At 43.4% G+C, this 19,858-nt stretch overlaps 1 protein-coding gene across 3 annotated transcripts in view; it reads left to right on the top strand.

Moving 5' to 3' along the window:
• The window catches only part of LOC126442783 (ankyrin-3-like), a 240,248-nt gene that overhangs the window by 141,367 nt on the left and 79,023 nt on the right, over positions 1-19,858 (top strand). The window contains exon 1 of one of the 3 annotated variants that reach the window (XM_050090818.1): positions 19,368-19,457. The exons of 1 other annotated variant lie outside the window; for it this stretch is intronic. The gene's annotated coding sequence lies outside the window, so the exon portion shown is untranslated. Of the gene's footprint in view, positions 1-19,367; positions 19,458-19,858 lie in introns of those variants that run through there. One more of the 3 variants, XM_050090819.1, reaches the window with a different exon arrangement.

Raw genomic sequence — 19,858 nt, 5'->3', positions numbered from 1 at the left:
GATCACACTGACAGAACCACAGGCACATAGACACAGGCAACAGAGCATGCACAATGTCGGCACTAGTACAGTGTATATCCACCTTTCGCAGCAATGCAGGCTGCTATTCTCCCATGGAGACGATTGTAGAGATGCTGGATGTAGTCCTGTGGAACGGCTTGCCATGCCATTTCCACCTGGCGCCTCAGCTGGACCAGCGTTCGTGCTGGACGTGCAGACCGCGTGAGACGACGCTTCATCCAGTCCCAAACATGCTCAATGGGGGACAGATCCGGAGATCTTGCTGGCCAGGGTAGTAGACTTACACCTTCTAGAGCACGTTGGGTGGCACGGGATACATGCGGACGTGCATTGTCCTGTTGGAACAGCAAGTTCCCTTGCCGGTCTAGGAATGGTAGAACGATGGGTTTGATGACGGTTTGGATGTACCGAGCACTATTCAGTGTCCCCTCGACGATCACCAGTGGTGTACGGCCAGTGTAGGAGATCGCTCCCCACACCATGATGCCGGGTGTTGGCCCTGTGTGCCTTGGTCGTATGCAGTCCTGATTGTGGCGCTCACCTGCACGGCGCCAAACACGCATACGACCATCATTGGCACCAAGGCAGAAGCGACTCTCATCGCTGAAGACGACACGTCTCCATTCGTCCCTCCATTCACGCCTGTCGCGACACCACTGGAGGCGGGCTGCACGATGTTGGGGCGTGAGCGGAAGACGGCCTAACGGTGTGCAGGACCGTAGCCCAGCTTCATGGAGACGGTTGCGAATGGTCCTCGCCGATACCCCAGGAGCAACAGTGTCCCTAATTCGCTGGGAAGTGGCGGTGCGGTCCCCTACGGCACTGCGTAGGATCCTACGGTCTTGGCGTGCATCCGTGCGTCGCTGCGATCCGGTCCCAGGTCGACGGGCACGTGCACCTTCCGCCGACCACTGGCGACAACATCGATGTACTGTGGAGACCTCACGCCCCACGTGTTGAGCAATTCGGCGGTACGTCCACCCGGCCTCCTGCATGCCCACTATACGCCCTTGCTCAAAGTCCGTCAACTGCACATACGGTTCACGTCCACGCTGTCGCGGCATGCTACCAGTGTTAAAGACTGCGATGGAGCTCCGTATGCCACGGCAAACTGGCTGACACTGACGGCGGCGGTGCACAAATGCTGCGCAGCTAGCGCTATTCGACGGCCAACACCGCGGTTCCTGGTGTGTCCGCTGTGCCGTGCGTGTGATCATTGCTTGTACAGCCCTCTCGCAGTGTCCGGAGCAAGTATGGTGGGTCTGACACACCGGTGTCAATGTGTTCTTTTTTCCATTTCCAGGAGTGTAGTTTCAAAAACAAACTGAAATCATACCTCCTTGACAACTCCTTCTATACCATAGATGAATTCTTGAATATGAGTAAATAAATCTGGAGATATAATATATGCATTTTGTGCCATTTAAGGGAATGGGATAGATAATAGAAATATTTAAGTATAACACTACAATGTAAACATAAAAAGACTTGTTTCCTGTGCACATTTCTTATGCATTTTACATGTTCCACATAATAACGGTTTTCCGTGCTATTGATCAATGGAATACGTAACTAACTAACTGTGTACGCCAAAGTCTTCTCGTGCATCACTTTGAAAAAATGTTGTAATATTCACTTCGTTTGGAAGGTCTCCCCTCTTTTTTTTCACGATTTTCTCGAAGGAAATTCGCCAGGCAAGTGACGTTTTTTGTTGCAAAACCCGTATAAGCTTCTACAGTTTCTTTTTTCTGTACTTCTTCGGGTTACTTATACCTTCTTGCCTTCCAGGCAATGTAAACTCTGGCTTTACTGCCAAAAAGTCGGTAAAAATTAACCTCAACAGAACTTACTCAGATCGATGTGTGATACAGAGATCACTTCAAAAAACGGAGAATGTTCTCGGCTTGTGATACGTTCTTCTAGATTCACTGATACGAAATCCGAGTGCTTTCTTTGTTTTGAGCGACTTTCCCCACCCCTTTACTCAAGATGAGGACGTTCTTGGATCGAGTGTATCCTCCGACACGCTTTATTTGTGCGAACTGGGGAGTGTTTTCCAAAATTTGGAATATAAAGTAGACTCTCCGTTTTATTCATACGACCGAAGGTCTCGATTTTGTATGTTGCACCAAACCATGATGACGCACACTCAGTGAGGTAATTCGGCTCAGAAATTTTCCCACTGGTTGGCGGCAAATATTGGGCTTGCAACAGTCTGTTTCAGAAATTGTTACGTTATTCACTCTGAAGTTGCAAATCGAAATGTATAATTCTATCCCAAATACAGCAACACTGCTTGTAACCAACGTTTACCCCACATGATGCAGTGTACTTTTATCCGAGGTTTATACCTTATACCTGTGAATTTCTGAGGGCTTTTGGCAGAACCGCGTGGTGCCAAGACTTACTTAGGGCCTTTTCAATTAATGGGGCCCAACACTGTATCGTCAATCGGCAGAAACGTTGTGTTACATAGTGCTTCCGTGTTTATTCCTGTTTCATTTCTCTTTAATCTTCTCTCCTCCCACTTTGGGTGGAATATGTCTAAGTAAGTTCTACCAAGCTTAGCCCGAATTATGCACAAATTATCTCCTGTTTTTTAATTTACGATTTCCCAAGACCATTTACAATTAATTTTCAAAGGTACTAAGACCCCACATCGTGATTAAAGTACTTTAAAGAGAAAGCGCGTAATCCATTTGGAGTTGTGAATAATAACAAATCCAACACCACATTGCATTCCAGCATTGCCGATGGGGGCGCCACCAACTTGTAAGTCAGTTTCAGCCAGGTATCCAGATACTTTTGACCACATAGTGTATGTGATGGCATCGTCAAGATTTATTGAAATTGATGTCCCATCCTGCAGATAGTGCAAAATCGTCTAAATCTATGACAGCAGGTAGGAAATGTGTTGTCCAGTCATTAAACAATCGAGACACAGAATGAACATCAGTACAGTAGTTACATGTGTAGTGAATTTGATCTGAATATATGCTATGGAGGATACTGTTAGACATGGCCAAAGAGGAATAACATGTCTATGTTGGACAATCCATGTTCACAGGAAGATCATAAAACATCTTTGGAAGAACTATGTTATCAGTGAATACATTTATAAATAAATACATCTTTGGAAGAACAGTGTTATCTGTGACCACAAGGTGTAAACAGTATGTTTGTAGAAGAAGAATATGATATCATTTGGAAAGGAATACCCACGTTGCATGCAGGTATAAATGAGAAACACATCCATATGTCATACATACCATGCTACAGAAAATTGCGAAAGTTTGCCATTAAAATATTTTTCGTTGTAACCAATATGTTGCAGAACACTATAGTGTCAGGCCTATGGCCTGAATGTCAAAGTTGATAGTGTAATGAATGAACATATTAGCAGCTCGAATTCGTGCAGTCGCTGCTAATTCAGTTCTAGCGAGATGAGAAGCCGAGATAACGTGCAGTACTGCACTGGTGTTAAGGATACGAATTACATTGGCACAAGGACGATAAAGATGCCCCATTTAATGATATATTAACAGAAAAAACAATGAATAAATTCTAGTGTCCGATTTCACCCTCGGCTTTGACCACAGAATGAGGATTCAGATGCACAGAATTTATTTTCTGTTGTCGATATACATTGCCACCGCGGACATATGATGTTGGGGCGGCGTAGGTTTCTCCATAAAACGTCCTATAAATTGTGAATGCGGCCATATCGTTAGTACAGATAGATTCCCTTCGTATGTGTTGTGTATTTGGGACAGGTGTTTTGTAGACACCTTATCAATTTGCATTTGATACCTAGAATAAATTATTCTCAGAGCTTTGATGAGCAAGATGAGCTGGCATCACGTCACAGCACCGTCACATCAGCTTGTAATTACACTGTCTCTCTCGTCATGTAACATCAAATCGCTTAGTCCGTGTCAGAGTGTAGTATTGCAACAGAGAAACTACGGTTATTAATGGCCAAACCAAACCTCATAATGTATGTTCTTGATCAGTTATGTTTGTTGAAATGCTGAGACGTGGAGCAATATTTCAAAACATCGACATTTCTGTGTTATGAAAAAGAGGGCGTCTGTTCTGTTATTGTCATACCTGAATAATTTGCTTCCAGATATCTCACATTCCTTGTGTTAAAACATCTAGTGGAAATAACTCTAAACATTTACAATTTGCCACGAAAACGAAGTACAATAATTCAATGAAGATTAAGAAGATGCAGAACCACAAGATCCACTACTATAAGACGAGCGAGCGCCGCAAAATAGGTTAACTTACGATGATAGCAGACGATGATACCGTCGACACTTCCTTCCCGGGAAACCTTGGCCTGCCGTGACGTGACGTGACGTGACGGTCTGTTGATGAGTTGTCTGAAAGCCGCCATTTCAAATGCATTGTGGAATGTTATGACTTGACATTACACGACTTGACGGCCAACGTGAACTGGTCTTAAAAAGAGTCATCCCGAGATCATGTGACAATTTCAGTTTAATGTTGACAACATGCGTAGCACGCGATACACACTCCAGAGATTTTTCTACTCTGTGGCTTTGACCGACGTCATATCTGAGTCACAGACGCTACTTAGAGGCGACATCTGAAGGCAATGAGGTTTATTCCTAAACCAGAGAAGGTATCTCAGAAAAGAAAGATAATACACATACATACAATAACATCCCATTGCAGCTCACGTGATTAATTACATTGTTGAAATTGGGGTGACAGAAAAGAAAGTAACAACATAAAAAACATACATGCATTAAATAAATTATTATCACAGTTTACACGAGCAAGTGAAAGAACCATAGACGGCCTTCAAAGTCCACTGCAATATCACTAACACGTATTATGCACTTTGCTTTCAAATCCTCACGATACAAAAGACAACCAAAAAACCCAAGATCTGCGGAGTACATGACATTCCTTCAGAGTCACTAAGATGCTTGGCTACGCCAGCCAGGATAAAATATTCCCCCCCTGGTGCGCAAGACATATGAGGCAAGCAACGTATCCTCAGAGTTCAAGAAGAACGTAACGATTCCTATCCCAAGGGAGGCAGGTGGTTACAGGTGCGGAGACAGCGAAACTTCACTTACCCGACCCTCCTTAATTCAGATATGTCGCTCATCTGAATAACTAAATAGTATTGGATACTGCAGAGGGAACAATCGATGGTGACAAACATTAAATTTAAATACAGCCACTGGCATACAGGGATCCAAGCGCAGTGGCAGATAACAAGTCAACATCGAGTTGTGTAGTTTCCTCTATTGGCCCATCTGTTGCGAGTATACAGGGACATCAAAGAGAAGGGACGTGCTTATGTCCACGGTCAGCAAGATAGTTGTCTTTCAGAGGGTGGGTAAAGTAGAACTGTTGAACAAAATTGTTGTTTAATTTGTTGTTGGAGCTTCAACGATGTCAGATAGGAAGAGGAAACGGAAAGAAATTGAACACCTTTGTTTCGAAATGGTGAGTCCTTATGGTGATATTACTTCCTTTTGTTCGTCTTCGGCCAATGTAAACAATTCAGCAGGGACACCTGTGTGGTCCTGATGAGCACAAACAATGTACGAATACGTCTGAAATTAAATCCACCGGTTATTTCACTGTATAAAAGCCATTGTACTTCTTCCGTATCTTGGCAAAATTTAAATGAAAATAACTTACAATTTGTGTGTTGGCATGAAAATAAATTTAACGTGTTTTAATGGCATTTAACCAATGTCTTCTAACTGTTTTTCTTTCATTTCCTGGTTACCCCTGTCCCACCTACATACACACCTCCGTCCACACGACTGCTCTGCTATTCGCACTTAAGTGCCTGGCAGAGGACTCGCCGGACCGCCTGTCTGCACTCTGTCTGCACCGTGCACTTCTCGAACACCACGTGGATGAAACGACCACTTAAATGTGGTGTGTTGTCTCTTAGTTCAACACGGTGATCATTTCTCCCTGTGTAGGTGGGCGTCAACAAAATATTTTCGGCTATCATATCCGTGTCACTCTGGCCCTATATCGCGATAACACGAAATGAGCTGCCCTTCTCTCAAACTTTTCGGTGTCTTCCGTCAGTCCTATCTGGTAAGGGGCCTATACTGCACAGCAACACTCCAGAAGAGAACGGACGAGTTTCGTGTAGGCATTCTCTTCACAAGACCTGCTGCATCTTGTAAGTGTTCTGCCAATAAACGCCGACTTCAGTTAGCCTTCCCCGCAACATTATCTATGTGTCTTCCAGAATCCTATAGCAAATGAACGTCAGTGATATGGGTCCGTAATTCAGCGGATTATTCCTGTTCCCCTTCTTGTGTGCTGGTCCGACGTGTGCCGATTTCCAGTCTTTAGGTACGGGTCTCTCGTCGAGCAAGCGGTTGTATACGATTGCTAAGTACGGGGCTGTTACATCTGGAAACTAACTGGTGTACAATCTGGACCTGAGGACCTGCCCTCATTAAGTGATTTAAACTGCTTAACTCCTCTGAGGACCTGGACTTAAAAGTTTCTCATTGACTCTAATTCTGGAATATTTACTTCATCTTCGCTGAATTTGGGAAACTGCTTTTAGTGACTGTCATAGGAAACATCAGAATTCCTATCGCAGAGTGCGGGTGGTGGCTGTGTCTTTGCACTGGTGTACTTTTACTACGACCTGATTTTCTGCCAGTTTTCGAGACATACTTTCTTTGTGGGAACTATTAGATTCATCTCGCGTAGAATTCCACGCTAAATTTCCAGCTCCAGTAAGGACATTGCCAGTCACGATTTTGCGTTTTTTCTGCCTTGCGACGTCGGTACCACACTTGGTAGTTCTCATGCACGAAAGGCGTACCTGTCGAGTGAAGATGTCCATGACCCTAGGCATTAGAAAAGGCAGTTAGTCCTTAGTACACATTACATTTTTACCGTTACTGTTTGATCAATGTAAACCGCATCTGAATCGTCTGATAAAGAAGAGTGCCATCAAAAGGATGTGAAGAAAGGCGGGAGAGAGGTCAGACACATTACACCGAATAGCTAAAAGGGTTGTGACTAAGACGATACCTGAAAGTAACTCGTACAAAAACTTTATAATGCAGCCCTGTTAAAATCTCAAGCACTTTGGAATTACTGTAAAGGTCCCCTAAAGCTTGGGAAACCTATATGGAATCGATTGGAAAATCTCCGACTTATCCATGTCAAAGACGATGGAATACACAGCATAACCACGGGACCTGTGCGAAACATGCTCGCTGTTACAGTTTTAAATAATGTCAGTATTTGGAATAAGTTTAGTCATTGGTATAAGGGTACTTGTGGGAATAAGAGGAAACATTTTTATAAACTAACCGAACGATGTGAAATAATAATCGTGGATTATGCATGATACGTTCATGTTTCCTGAAATGTGTTTTGCATTCGGACTGTTTGTCCCGGTTTGTACGAGTGGCAGAGGTCAGGGACTGTCAGTGCATCCACGTAACCTGTAACTTCCTCTCGAAGGACATTTTCAGTTATGGTGAGCACGTTAGATCATGGTGGCTCTAGGTAAATCAGAATTGAAGGTGGCAATGGCAGATATGTCTGTCGTTTCAGAAGGTATACTCGATTAGGAAAGTCAACTTGTACAATGGCAGATATAGCGGATAACTGCAGTGGCCACAGACATTATCTGTTACTGTGCTGTATACAAACTGTCCAGTTAATAAGTGCTTTACAACAAATAAAATTATTTTTGTAGCAAGGTGGTATGAAGAGGGAGACTCTTATTCCTGTTTAATAACTTAGCTTCGTAGAATATAGGTGTGAAGCTCGCCACCCGCCATACCCTTTTGCGTGTGACAGTTGTAAGTCTCCTTTAAGCAAAATTTTCCGCAAGTAGCAAAATTTTAGTGCAATACTAATATGGAATGACAGAAGCCGGTTAAAAAGCTTTCTAACGATACCTCGTTTACCCCAGTACGATTAGTATGTGTTGAGAAAAAGAGATGTTGGCTTGTCTACTAGTATGAAAAATAGGCCTTAATTTGAGGACGAAATTTCTTGGGGTTTACGATTGGAGCACAGTTTTATATGACCGTGAGACACGGACTGTCTGAAACCCAGAACAGAAGAGAAAAGAAGCATGTAAGACGTGGTGCTACAGAAGAATGTTGATAATTAGGTGGACTGATAAGGTAAGGAATGAGGAGGTTCTCAGCAGAGTCGGCGAGGAAAGGAATATATGGAGAAAACAATGACAACAAGAAGGGACAGGATGGTAGGACAGCTGTAAAGACATGACGAAATAACTGGCACAGTGCTAAGGGGAGCTGTAGAGGGCAAGAACCGTAGAGGAAAACAGAGACTGGAGTACAGCCAGCAAACAGTTGAGGACCTGGGTTGCCTGCGCTACTCTGAGGTGGAGAGGTTGGCGGACCGCATCAGACCAGTCAGAAGAGTGATGAGTGAAAAAATAAACAAATAAAAGCTACAGAGTGTGGAGTAGTGGTGAAGAGAGCGATGATGATACTCAATGACAATGACTCAGAAACGTCAAGATGTGAAGGGGACGTCAGACAAGAAGTGATAACTGATTACAATGGTTCCGGTTCGGTAATTTCGTGGTCCGTTAATTGCAGTGTAGATAGGAGCAAATTCCGTTCGACACGAAATCTAGATGTAAAAATTTCTTTGGAGATTCTCCGCAATCATTTAATGGCATCACTTTTTTATGACAGCTTGCTACAAAGATGGCGAGCGAGACGAACAAATGTGCTGAATAGTTCATAAACGCACACGCAGGACACATTAAAACAGCGATCGTTTGTTCGCAAATGGGTAGAAAAAAGTATGGGGGAATTTTAATCTTTATTCGCTATCTTATTCCTCTCAGGGTTTATTTACAGAGTGAATTTTGAAATGTACTATTTGAGGTTCCTTCGTTTTAATGACAAGAGTGTTTATTCAAAATGACTCTGGTATTCCCGCTGAATTGTGTAGATACAGATCTGTCATTGATCATCTATACAAAACATTTGAGGAGGCTTTTTACTCCCGGACATGAGTTATCCAATCATGAATCGCTGTTAATTGTGGAAAGGGCGGGACGTCTATCAATCTCGCATTCATATTAAATAGTTTCGCTTGTGTAAAGCAGGTAGCGGTTCTTTGTGACACTTCGTAACTTGCAGTGGAAAAGACATTGTGTTTAAGCCACAATATAGTGAATATCCTCTAGTGTCTAAAGTCTTTGCTTCACCGATGTTTTAACAATGGATATACTTTGTCTACCGACAGGTTCCATATTATTAATGGGCGGTTCGATTTTCTCGTTTCTAAAAGCAGTGGCTGCATTGGAACTGTTAGTATTAACGGGAAAGAAATGCCAACGGCTTCGAAGGAGGCAAAACTCTGGAGAGGTAAATGTAAGACCTCTTATAGAGGGAAGGTGACGGCAGTGCGGTGGCGAGACAGCAGAGACGTGTACACGCTTCCCCGTGTTTACAGCGGCGAGCTGCGGCAGACTGAGGAGATAAAAGTGCAGTGGAAACCTGGAGTGATCCTGGAGCGCAGGGACAGAACGGCTGGCGTTGATTCAGCTGACCAATACGGGACCAGTTATTCGGCCACGAGCAAACGTCTTAGAAAATATATATGCAGCGATTTGGCCATTTCATGGACGTAGCAGCTCTGAATCCGTACCTGTTGTACAACCGACTTGGTGGTAAAATTTCGAAGACTTGAGTTTCAAATGAACCTCACAGAAAGAGGCAGTATCGATTTCAGCTGATCCTCTCAGCACGGAACCTTGACAGGTGTCGGTGCCGACACGTCTGGTGGGACGACATCTTCCAGAATAACACACACAGTCTTTCGCGTAAAAGCAGGCGCCGACGCGAAAATGTCGTGTATGTTGCCAATCGGAAAAAAGCGAGAAGAAAAGCACGTGTGTTTTATGTAGAGTGCGAAGTTGAGGTTTGTGGAACACGATGCTTTGAACAGTATCATACAAAATCTAATTTGTAATAAATTTGTTCGACAAACCTGCACATACACTGATTCCACCAATATTATACTCCAAAATATCGAAACAAATACGAATTATATTTATTTTTATAAAAAGATCGTTATTGTGGAAAGCTGGAAACTATTTTCTAATAACAGTCGCCCAGTTTGAAAAACTCGCGCCAAAGCGCCGACCGAGGTGATTCTGTGACGTAACCTACAACTTACTCGTGAAGCAATAATTTGTATAACTGCAGCTGGCTCCTCTTAAAGAAAGAGAACGTAAACACATACACTCCTGGAAATGGAAAAAAGAACACATTGACATCGGTGTGTCAGACCCACCATACTTGCTCCGGACACTGCGAGAGGGCTGTACAAGCAATGATCACACGCACGGTACAGCGGACACACCAGGAACCGCGGTGTTGGCCGTCGAATGGCGCTATAGTTCAATTCTTTTATCTTGGCGGTTCGCGCGTGCCCGCCCAGACGCGGTAGATTGCTGCGTTGCCAGTTGTACGCGCCAAGAGAAGCAGCGCAATAGTATAGTTCGCAAACTTACGTTTAGGATTGAGCGCGCAGTTTATGAAGTAAAGCCACCACGGCCGCATTAACCCTTTCGCTGCTACAGAGACGTGGTCCCCGCATTCCGCGATTTTGTCTTCATTGCACTGCTCGCCTGTGCAGACACACGGTGATTCGACTCCTTTGACACACTTTATCATTCGATTTCACAAAAACTATTTGCCCCCAAAATTTGATTTTTATACATCTTCTTGACGGATACCTTCCCCCCATAACTTACTTAATTTTGTTTCGATGTTCAATGCAGGTATTGTGCAGCATTAGATGTAGTAAAGAAGTAAACCATTGCACGAAATTTTGAAGAGTTTGCAGAGGTAAAAGTCAAAAGCGTATACTTTCCGTATGATGATTTTAGTTGCCACTAGAAATTTCAAAAAATTACATTCAAACGAATAAAATTCATGAAGTAAGACACTTCGATATTGTTTTTAAATAAAGAAAATAGTAAGCACTGGACAAGATTTGAACTTAGAATCTTTTGCTTATCATTCAAACACTTTAACCATTACGCTAACGCAGCTTGTCATACAATACATTTCCCGAAGGACTTTAAACTATCACGCAAAATACCGACAAATACTGTTGGTATGACTGTGAATTACTCACGTTTCGTCGAAGTACAACAGGAAATAAACAAATACCGCTATTCTTTATTGCGAAAAAGCTGTTAGTGAGAATGATACGAACACCTTTCCTTGCTATCGCCTGAATTAGGAGGCTTGCTGCTTGTTTGCTTTAATTTATTAATAGAATATGAAGCAATTAGTATAAAGAATGCTTTTTCCAAACTTTCTTTCATAGAAAGTCTGCTATCAAGACATTGCTTTTGTTCAATTACTTTATTTATGACTAAACGTTTCTAAAACTGAAGACACTCGTCCGTGCTCTGCACTGCAGTCGAGCTCTGGCAACGTCGTTCTCTGTTGATTGGCTGACTGTGTTTTGTGACGTCAGATGCGCAGAACTAACCTAAACTCGGCCGCCGTCATAAATGACGCGCACTTTAGCTGCGCAGCATTTGTGCACTGCCGCCGTCAGTGTCAGCCAGTTTGCCGTGGCATACGGAGCTCCATCGCAGTCTTTAACACTGGTAGCATGCTGCGACAGCGTGGACGTGAACCGTATGTGCAGTTGACGGACTTTGAGCGAGGGCGTATAGTGGGCATGCGGGAGGCCGGGTGGACGTACCGCCGAATTGCTCAACACGTGGGGCGTGAGGTCTGGACAGTACATCGATGTTGTCGCCAGTGGTCGGCGGAAGGTGCACGTGCCCGTCGGCCTGGGACCGGACCGCAGCGACGCACGGATGCACGCCAAGACCGTAGGATCCTACGCAGTGCCGTAGGGGACCGCACCGCCACTTCCCAGCAAATTAGGGACACTGTTGCTCTTGGGGTATCGGCGAGGACCATTCGCAACCGTCTCCATGAAGCTGGGCTACGGTGCCGCACACCGTTAGGCCGTCTTCCACTCACGCCCCAACATCGTGCAGCCCGCCTCCAGTGGTGTCGCGACAGGCGTGAATGGAGGGACGAATGGAGACGTGTCGTCTTCAGCGATGAGAGTCGCTTCTGCCTTGGTGCCAATGATGGTCGTATGCGTGTTTGGCGCCGTGCAAGTGAGCGCCACAATCAGGACTGCATACGACCGAGGCACACAGGGCCAACACCCGGCATCATGGTGTGGGGAGCGATCTCCTACACTGGCCGTACACCACTGGTGATCGTCGAGGGGACACTGAATAGTGCACGGTACATCCAAACCGTCATCGAACCCATCGTTCTACCATTCCTAGACCGGCAAGGGAACTTGCTGTTCCAACAGGACAGTGCACGTCCGCATGTATCCCGTGCCACCCAACGTGCTCTAGAAGGTGTAAGTCAACTACCCTGGCCAGCAAGATCTCCGGATCTGTCCCCCATTGAGCATGTTTGGGACTGGATGAAGCGTCGTCTCACGCGGTCTGCACATCCAGCACGAACGCTGGTCCAGCTGAGGCGCCAGGTGGAAATGGCATGGCAAGCCGTTCCACAGGACTACATCCAGCATCTCTACAATCGTCTCCATGGGAGAATAGCAGCCTGCATTGCTGCGAAAGGTGGATATACACTGTACTAGTGCCGACATTGTGCATGCTCTGTTGCCTGTGTCTATGTGCCTGTGGTTCTGTCAGTGTGATCATGTGATGTATCTGACCCCAGGAATGTGTCAATAAAGTTTCCCCTTCCTGGGACAATGAGTTCACGGTGTTCTTATTTCAATTTCCAGGAGTGTATTTGAAGCATGAGAAAATATATCTCGTTTGCTCTCTGTTCCTGTCATGATGGACAGTCTCTTTGACACGTAACAATTTTATATGTAGCTTAATGATTCACAGATTCTTACACTTCTATCGGTGTTCTAATAGACGAATATTTCTTTCAGAGTAATTGTTTTTGCTTCAAGAGCGAATCTGTTGTAAGATTCTTGCCGTTTTTGGCAGAGATGTAGCAACAATTGTGGAATTGATGTGATCCGTGTTGGAAAAGTTTCATTGTTTTTGATGTCTTATTACCACATTTCTGTGTTTTTCATTTCATCAACAGTTGTGTTGGCTTATTTGGTACCTTACGTAACGCAGATACTGCATTCCAGAGAAGTTTCCCATGTCTCTCGTTCATTGATCCGACTGGAGGTGTTGTGAACAAAACTTCACGTCGTCTTTCTGCTGAAGGTCAAGCCTTCCGCTGTTTACTAGCCTTTTTGATTCCCTTGTAAGAAAACGACATCCTTCATTAAATATATGTTACTTACAGGAGAATCGTAAGTAAAACGTCCCGAAATGTACCACTTCATACCTCCCACGGTCCTTAGGAAATTCAAAAAAAATAAAGAGGTGTAATGTTTTAGTTACTGCAGATTTTTACAGCATTAAGACGTTCCCTGTTGAAAAACTGTGTTACAAATGAATATAAATGATGATATTCGCATTCCTCGTATATCGCATTCAGAACTATAGCTTAGTGTCCGCTTTGAGCGCTGCTGTCAGGGGTGTATAGAGAGCGGGAAGGAGTGTCGGCAGTGTGTGTGTCGGACTGCGGCGACATCCACCACGAGGGTGGCAGAGGCGGGGGCCGCCCCCTGCACGCGAATGAGGCGCTTCTGTCTCCAGCTCCGCCTCCCTCCCTCCCTCCCCCCATTTTCCCCGTCTCTGTCCATCTGCCTGTCTATCTGTCTAGGTATCTGAAGGACGCAGCATGTTATCTCGGAAGGAGACTTACCGACAGGTGTGGGAGTAGCTTGAGACACGCCTCAGGGATGTGTGTTGCATGCACCACTGTCCACGTCGTATGCTAATGACCTTGGAAGCAATGTTAACAGTCAGGCCACAGTTTGTGGAAATGATATATTATCTATAATGAAGGAGTGTCTGAAAGAAGCTGTACAATTTTTTATTCATATCTTCACATGATTTCAAAGTAAAGCAGGATTTGACAAATTGCTTTAAGTGGGCAGAAATGGAAAATCGTGTGAAAGTGGTTCGACGAACACTCTGTCATCCACTTCAGTCTGTTTTGCAGAGAAGGTACGTACAAAATTGTGCTCTTAAAAACACGCAAAGACGTCGTAGTCTAAGGTTGTTGTAATATTAATGAGTCACTTTTGGAATCAGTCAACTCATACAAAGACATGAGTGTGGCACACTGAGGTGATATAAAATGGGAATATCACATAGGCTCAGTTGTAGGTAAACTAGATTGCAGAGTGGACGAGACACTGGATGAATGCGGTGAGTCTACAAGGGAGACACCTTACGGAACACTCGTGTGGTCCATCCTAGACTATCGCTCGGGTGTGTGGGACCCATTACAAAGAGAACTAACAGGGAATATTGAACGCGTACAGAGAAGGGTAGTGGGAATAGACAAAGTAGTGTTGGCGTGAAAGCCTGCTTACAGGAAATTCCAGAGCCAGCAGTGGCTGAGCAGGGCTCAGCCGGCGTGGAGACGTGTGCCCAAGTTCTGCGAGGGCTCTCCCACACCCTCCCCCCCAAAACTCCCAGTCCATCCTCCAACACAGCTCACATATATCCGTGATGTTCAAAAGAATTCTAACTTCCGTCATTAACGCAGTACCAGTGCATCAGTAGACTGTTACCGCAGGGGACCTACTGTCGCTGTAGGAAAATAGTTAGTTGGAGAAGAAATCTTAATAGTTATGGTTATTACAAAAATAATAATAATAAGACTGCTACGGGAATCCTTCCAATTCAATGAAGTTCAAAATCAGGTAAGGTTCACAAATTTTGTTCAGGATATACGCTTCAATGTTTTCATCACTCGACTGTGCTGTGTGTTCACAAGAAATTAACTGAGTTGTAGGTTATAAACACAAAGGGTATACACAAAACATCTTTTCCTCGCTATTCGAAGAGCAAATTCATGAATAGTATCTTCAGAACTCAATTTTGCAACCACGCCGTGTTCTATTGACAACATGGCCGACATGTTGCTTCGGAAATAATTCTTGACGTGCTTTGAACGTGGAAAGCTTGTTTCAGCGGAGGCGACAGTTCCTGGCACGGCTGGCAAAATACTGTGAGCGATGTAAATCCCGTGAAGCGGGTTTGCAGCGTCATTCGAGTATTTCAGTATTAACGTAGGAGTTTTCACGTCATCGGGCGCCATTTCTCTGAGCACATTAATTTCTGTCAAGACAGCTGAAGCAACAATGTCTTTCGAACATTCACAACTTATGTTTACACTTAGCTCTTTCTCAAGGTTTGTAGACAGCATTTTCAATTCTTCGTCCTATATGTATTTTAAACTGTCTAGAGAAAACAAAAAGTCGAGTACTCCGGAATACTTAGCCATTTGGCGAAACCTCTCTTTCAAACTTTATAACACTGTGTCAACGACAGGTTAGACAAACTCGATTATATATCTCTCCTCTGAAGGTTGAGCTCTGCGAACCATGTCGTTACCTTCATAATCAAATTGCTTCGCCTTCTTGCCAGTTCTCCTTTCTCCAAATTTTGCTTACATCTGTGAAGTTTCAGGTATCTCTTTCACTGTTAATTGCACATTAACGAAACCTCCTCCGTGGAAATTCCCAATAAACGTAACTAGACTTTCGAGGGATTTAGTTGCTACTTTCACGTCAACGTTTTCTGCTTGAACTGCCTTACTTGCTGCGCTAATGGCAAAGACAAGGCCTACAATAAACTCGAAGCTTTTCAATTCGTCCACAGGAAGTGAGTGAGCTTCGCTCTTTGTTTTCGTTTCAACAGCGCTGTTGCTGACCTCAAGAAGGGCGCCTCTGACTTCTCTCGTCTGGCACTGTAACAGCTTTGACACTCTACACCCTACTTTGACATCGACTATATGAAAGATTCTTCACTTTTCAAGTTGGCGCCATGCGCACTAAGATTTACCATCTCTGAGTGGATGCACTGAAAATAATGTATATTCTTTAAATTACACCAGAAAATGTGACTGCTTTTGCAGTAGATTTCGCCGCATCTGATAACACAAGACTGTGGCTGTCACATGGCGTATAAAATGCTCTTGGTTTGCACCTTAATATTCTGGCTTGAACACCACTTCGATAACCTTTTATAATCGATAACGTTGGCTTCTGCAATCATGAATATCGAGTCCTAGTTTATCTAGTTCCGACAAAACGGTTCCAGTCAAACTTTCTCCTGTTGTTGAAGTGACGTTCAGAAAGTCGAGGAAGTGTTCTTCTACAGTCGTTGCGTCTTCTGATAAATTTACAGACCTAAGAATCAATGTCATTTGTTCCTTGTGGCATGTATCAGGAGTACAATCAAGCACGTCAGAAAAATATTTACTTTCGATTACAGAATTAACAATGCTGTTTTTTACTTTGTTGGGAAGCAAATTTATGAGTTCATTTTGAATGTTTTTTCCAAGAAAACGGTCATGACTTACTTGAGCCTTTACCCACCTCTAATGTTGCTGCAAAACGGGGTCAAATTTGCTGTCATTTCGATCAAACCAAGAAAACTAACATTATTTTCTTGATAGAGCTTGTCACTGCCTCGCTTTAAGGCCATATTACGTTGAACTAGGTACCTGATGGTGAGTATAATTCAGTTTAGAATCTGACGCTAATGTTCTTTCTCTTTTTCCAGTAGTTCAAGGTCAGTATGATCAACACCACTCTGTTGTTTCAAATTACCTCGCATTCTGTCCACTTTCTTGTACTGTTTATGTTGTTAAATTATTGTTCATGATCTTGAATCCGATTTTCTAAATGAACCCAGCCACGGAGTCCATCGCCTGATATCTTGTATGAAGTAGAGATGGGCAAACTGAAACACGTAACTGTATCGAAAGAAATGAAACAGTACAATGTAATGTTTCGATACGCTGTTTCGAAACAGTGAAACAGTTTGTGTTTTGTAATCTAATAAACCTATACATTTTATCTTGAATGTCTACTGTATAAGTATGTACATATAAACACAAATGAGGTGTGAGAGCGCTAATCATATCGCAGGAAGAATGAAACTATCACTTAGCCGTATTGGCAGTTTCGTATTTCCTGCAGCAACTGCACTGCTTTCGTGTCGTGTGACTTTCATGCTTTTCAAATGGCTGAGGACAGCTATGGCTGAAGATACAAGAACCACCACGAACGGAACTGGAGATGGGAGCAAACTGCAGAAACTACGGATATGCTACTGGGAGTCCCACATTCCTTTAGTATGGGTAATATACCCATCCTGTTAATTTCCATGCACACAAAGGGAATCATTGTGGATAATAGGCACAGTGACTATAGACTCACAAATAACGCCAAATAATTAGAATTAATAACAAGATATAACAGAAAAAAATTTTGTCTTTCAAGGTGTTTCGAACCGTTACTATAAATACACCATGCTCCCCAGCCCTTCCCGTTCACCATTACACTGTAAGTGATATGTCAAACAGATTGCTTGCAATTATACTTACATCAAATTTATGTATATGTCTAATAACTGTCACTCTACGCCTTTTTTTTATTCAAAATGTTGTAGTCTTACTTGCGTTTCTTAGTATGATTACTGTACATGAACAGAGAAGGGTTTGTTATAAAAAAAGTGTAATTTAACTGAATGATTTTCACATATTTATTATTTTGAATGTGAATAGTATGCGTTGTTTTATTGTTTGGTTAATGTTTATAAAGCAGATGTTACGCCATTTCGGAATAGGACAGTCAGCTAGAAACGAAGCTTTATTTTCGGATATCTTAAGCTTCATGCTATTTGCTGCAAAAAGATTTCGACGCTCTTGAAAGTGTTTCATGAAGTGGTATGTTGTGTTTCAGTACCTGTGCCGAGCCCGAATCTCGTCCGACACAGAGCAGAATGAAACATCACTGTTTCGATACAATTAGTCCGTTCCAAGCACAGGTGGACTGAAACAGCCTTATTTTGAAACAACGATACAGTTTCTGAGTCTTGTTCGACATCGAATCTGGTCCGGTTATCCGAGACAGGGGCGGAATGAAACACCACTGTTTCGAAACAGTGAACCACAGCCGTTCGGAAACACTGAAACAGTTCCACGTATCGATACACTGTATCGAAACACAGAAACACTGGCCAAGTCTAGTTTGAAGGAGATCGAATATGTTTACAATAAAAACAAAGAACGTTGTCGGTAGGTTTCGAATACATAAGCCATTTACGATCATTGTTTTTCTCAATTTGGTAAACTTCTTATATTAAAAATGAGTTGAAAATTTTCTTTCATTCTCGTTTAAAGGATACTCAAAACTTACAATTTTAGTAGGGCCTTTATGTAAAATTTCACTTATCATTGTGGATGTTAACCTATTAGGTCAAGTGCCTGGGTCCAAACTCGTCATTGCTTCACAACTGCTAGCAGTAGGCCTACCCGCATGTGGGACAGCTGGGGGTCCGTGTTCCAGTGCTTGTGTTCACTTGCATCTGAAGCACCACACGATGAGAGGCTGCTGTTAACGACATGGCCTTTTAAGCACGCTTAACTCTCACTGTCTGACGTTGTTGGTCGGAGAAATTTTCCGGAAGCGCCTTTTTGTGAGTTCGAAAACTGTTCAGTTGTAGCTTTTTCTTGATCTTTTGAATACATGAATCGTATTTTTTAAATCTGTCCCTTTCAGGAAAGGTTTCCCTGTTGGCACTTTGAAATCCACAGGACAGGGAAAAACACTGTATCTTGACACACAGTGCACACACAACACGTGAAGTGGGAAAGTACGGCAGGCATATGTTTCAACTGACGACAATAAAACAATCATTCTGTGGGAAACAACCTGCTGACGAGTGGGATGTAATGCTTCATTGTTATCCACAGCAATGAGTAGAAATGGCGCGGACAGGGGCTGAGAAGCAATGAACCGAATATATGCATGGGCAACAGCCATGTGTTGACAATAAACAGTACTGTAGCGCGTCGGTATCACAATAACCCTGGTTCCCTGGACTCCGCTGCGGGCATAATTTTCTGAGAGGCACTCCAGTGGCCACAGCAGTGTCACAGTGAGCGTAGAATTGGATTACATAGCTCTAAAAGTACATTCACAAACGTGTTACTTTATTTTTTCTGCTTGTCCGCAATAACAAAATTAGGGCGACAGTCTTCGTATTACATTCGCATGTTCTGCGCGCGGCCCCTGGAAACGCTGCCTCCTGTGTGAGGCCCCGTAGCAGACTGCAGTTGGTACCTGCCGGCCTCGCAGCCGTTGGCAGCACTGACTGCGTGCCACAGCCCAGGCGTCTGTCGCATTTGTAGCGAGTCGTGTCCAGTTTGACGGTCTGCGTTGGGATTTCGTGCTGCTGTTTCTGCGCCGAGAATTTCTTCTGCTACACCCGCACCCTTAATAAGGTAACGACGACTGTTTTCATGCGTTCCTGTAGTGTTGAATTATTTTCTTTGTTTTCTTTTGGTTTGTTTTTGCAAAGTCACGGTAGCTGTAAGGTTTCATTTACGTTCACTATGGAGACTATCGCTTATAAAGCAAACCGCGTTCGTTTATTACGCTCTCAAAATACTAACGAATTTCGTATTACAAATCTTATTTTAAAGTCCTACCGACATTCCTATTAATTCCGCTGTTCTACGGACTTTAGGCATGAGTGAAAAGCATTTTGTTGAATTTTTTTTCCCGAAATATAGGTTCGTATTTGTACACAAGTGATCCATAAAAGGATTATTCTGTGTTAGGAATAACAGAACAGAATGACGGAACACTGCTTCTGAATATAGATAAGATGCTATGGCAACTT

This window comes from Schistocerca serialis, unplaced genomic scaffold (genome assembly GCF_023864345.2).
Source record: "Schistocerca serialis cubense isolate TAMUIC-IGC-003099 unplaced genomic scaffold, iqSchSeri2.2 HiC_scaffold_1407, whole genome shotgun sequence".
Classification (NCBI taxonomy): domain Eukaryota; kingdom Metazoa; phylum Arthropoda; class Insecta; order Orthoptera; family Acrididae; genus Schistocerca; species Schistocerca serialis.
This window is presented reverse-complemented; position numbering and strand designations above follow the sequence as displayed.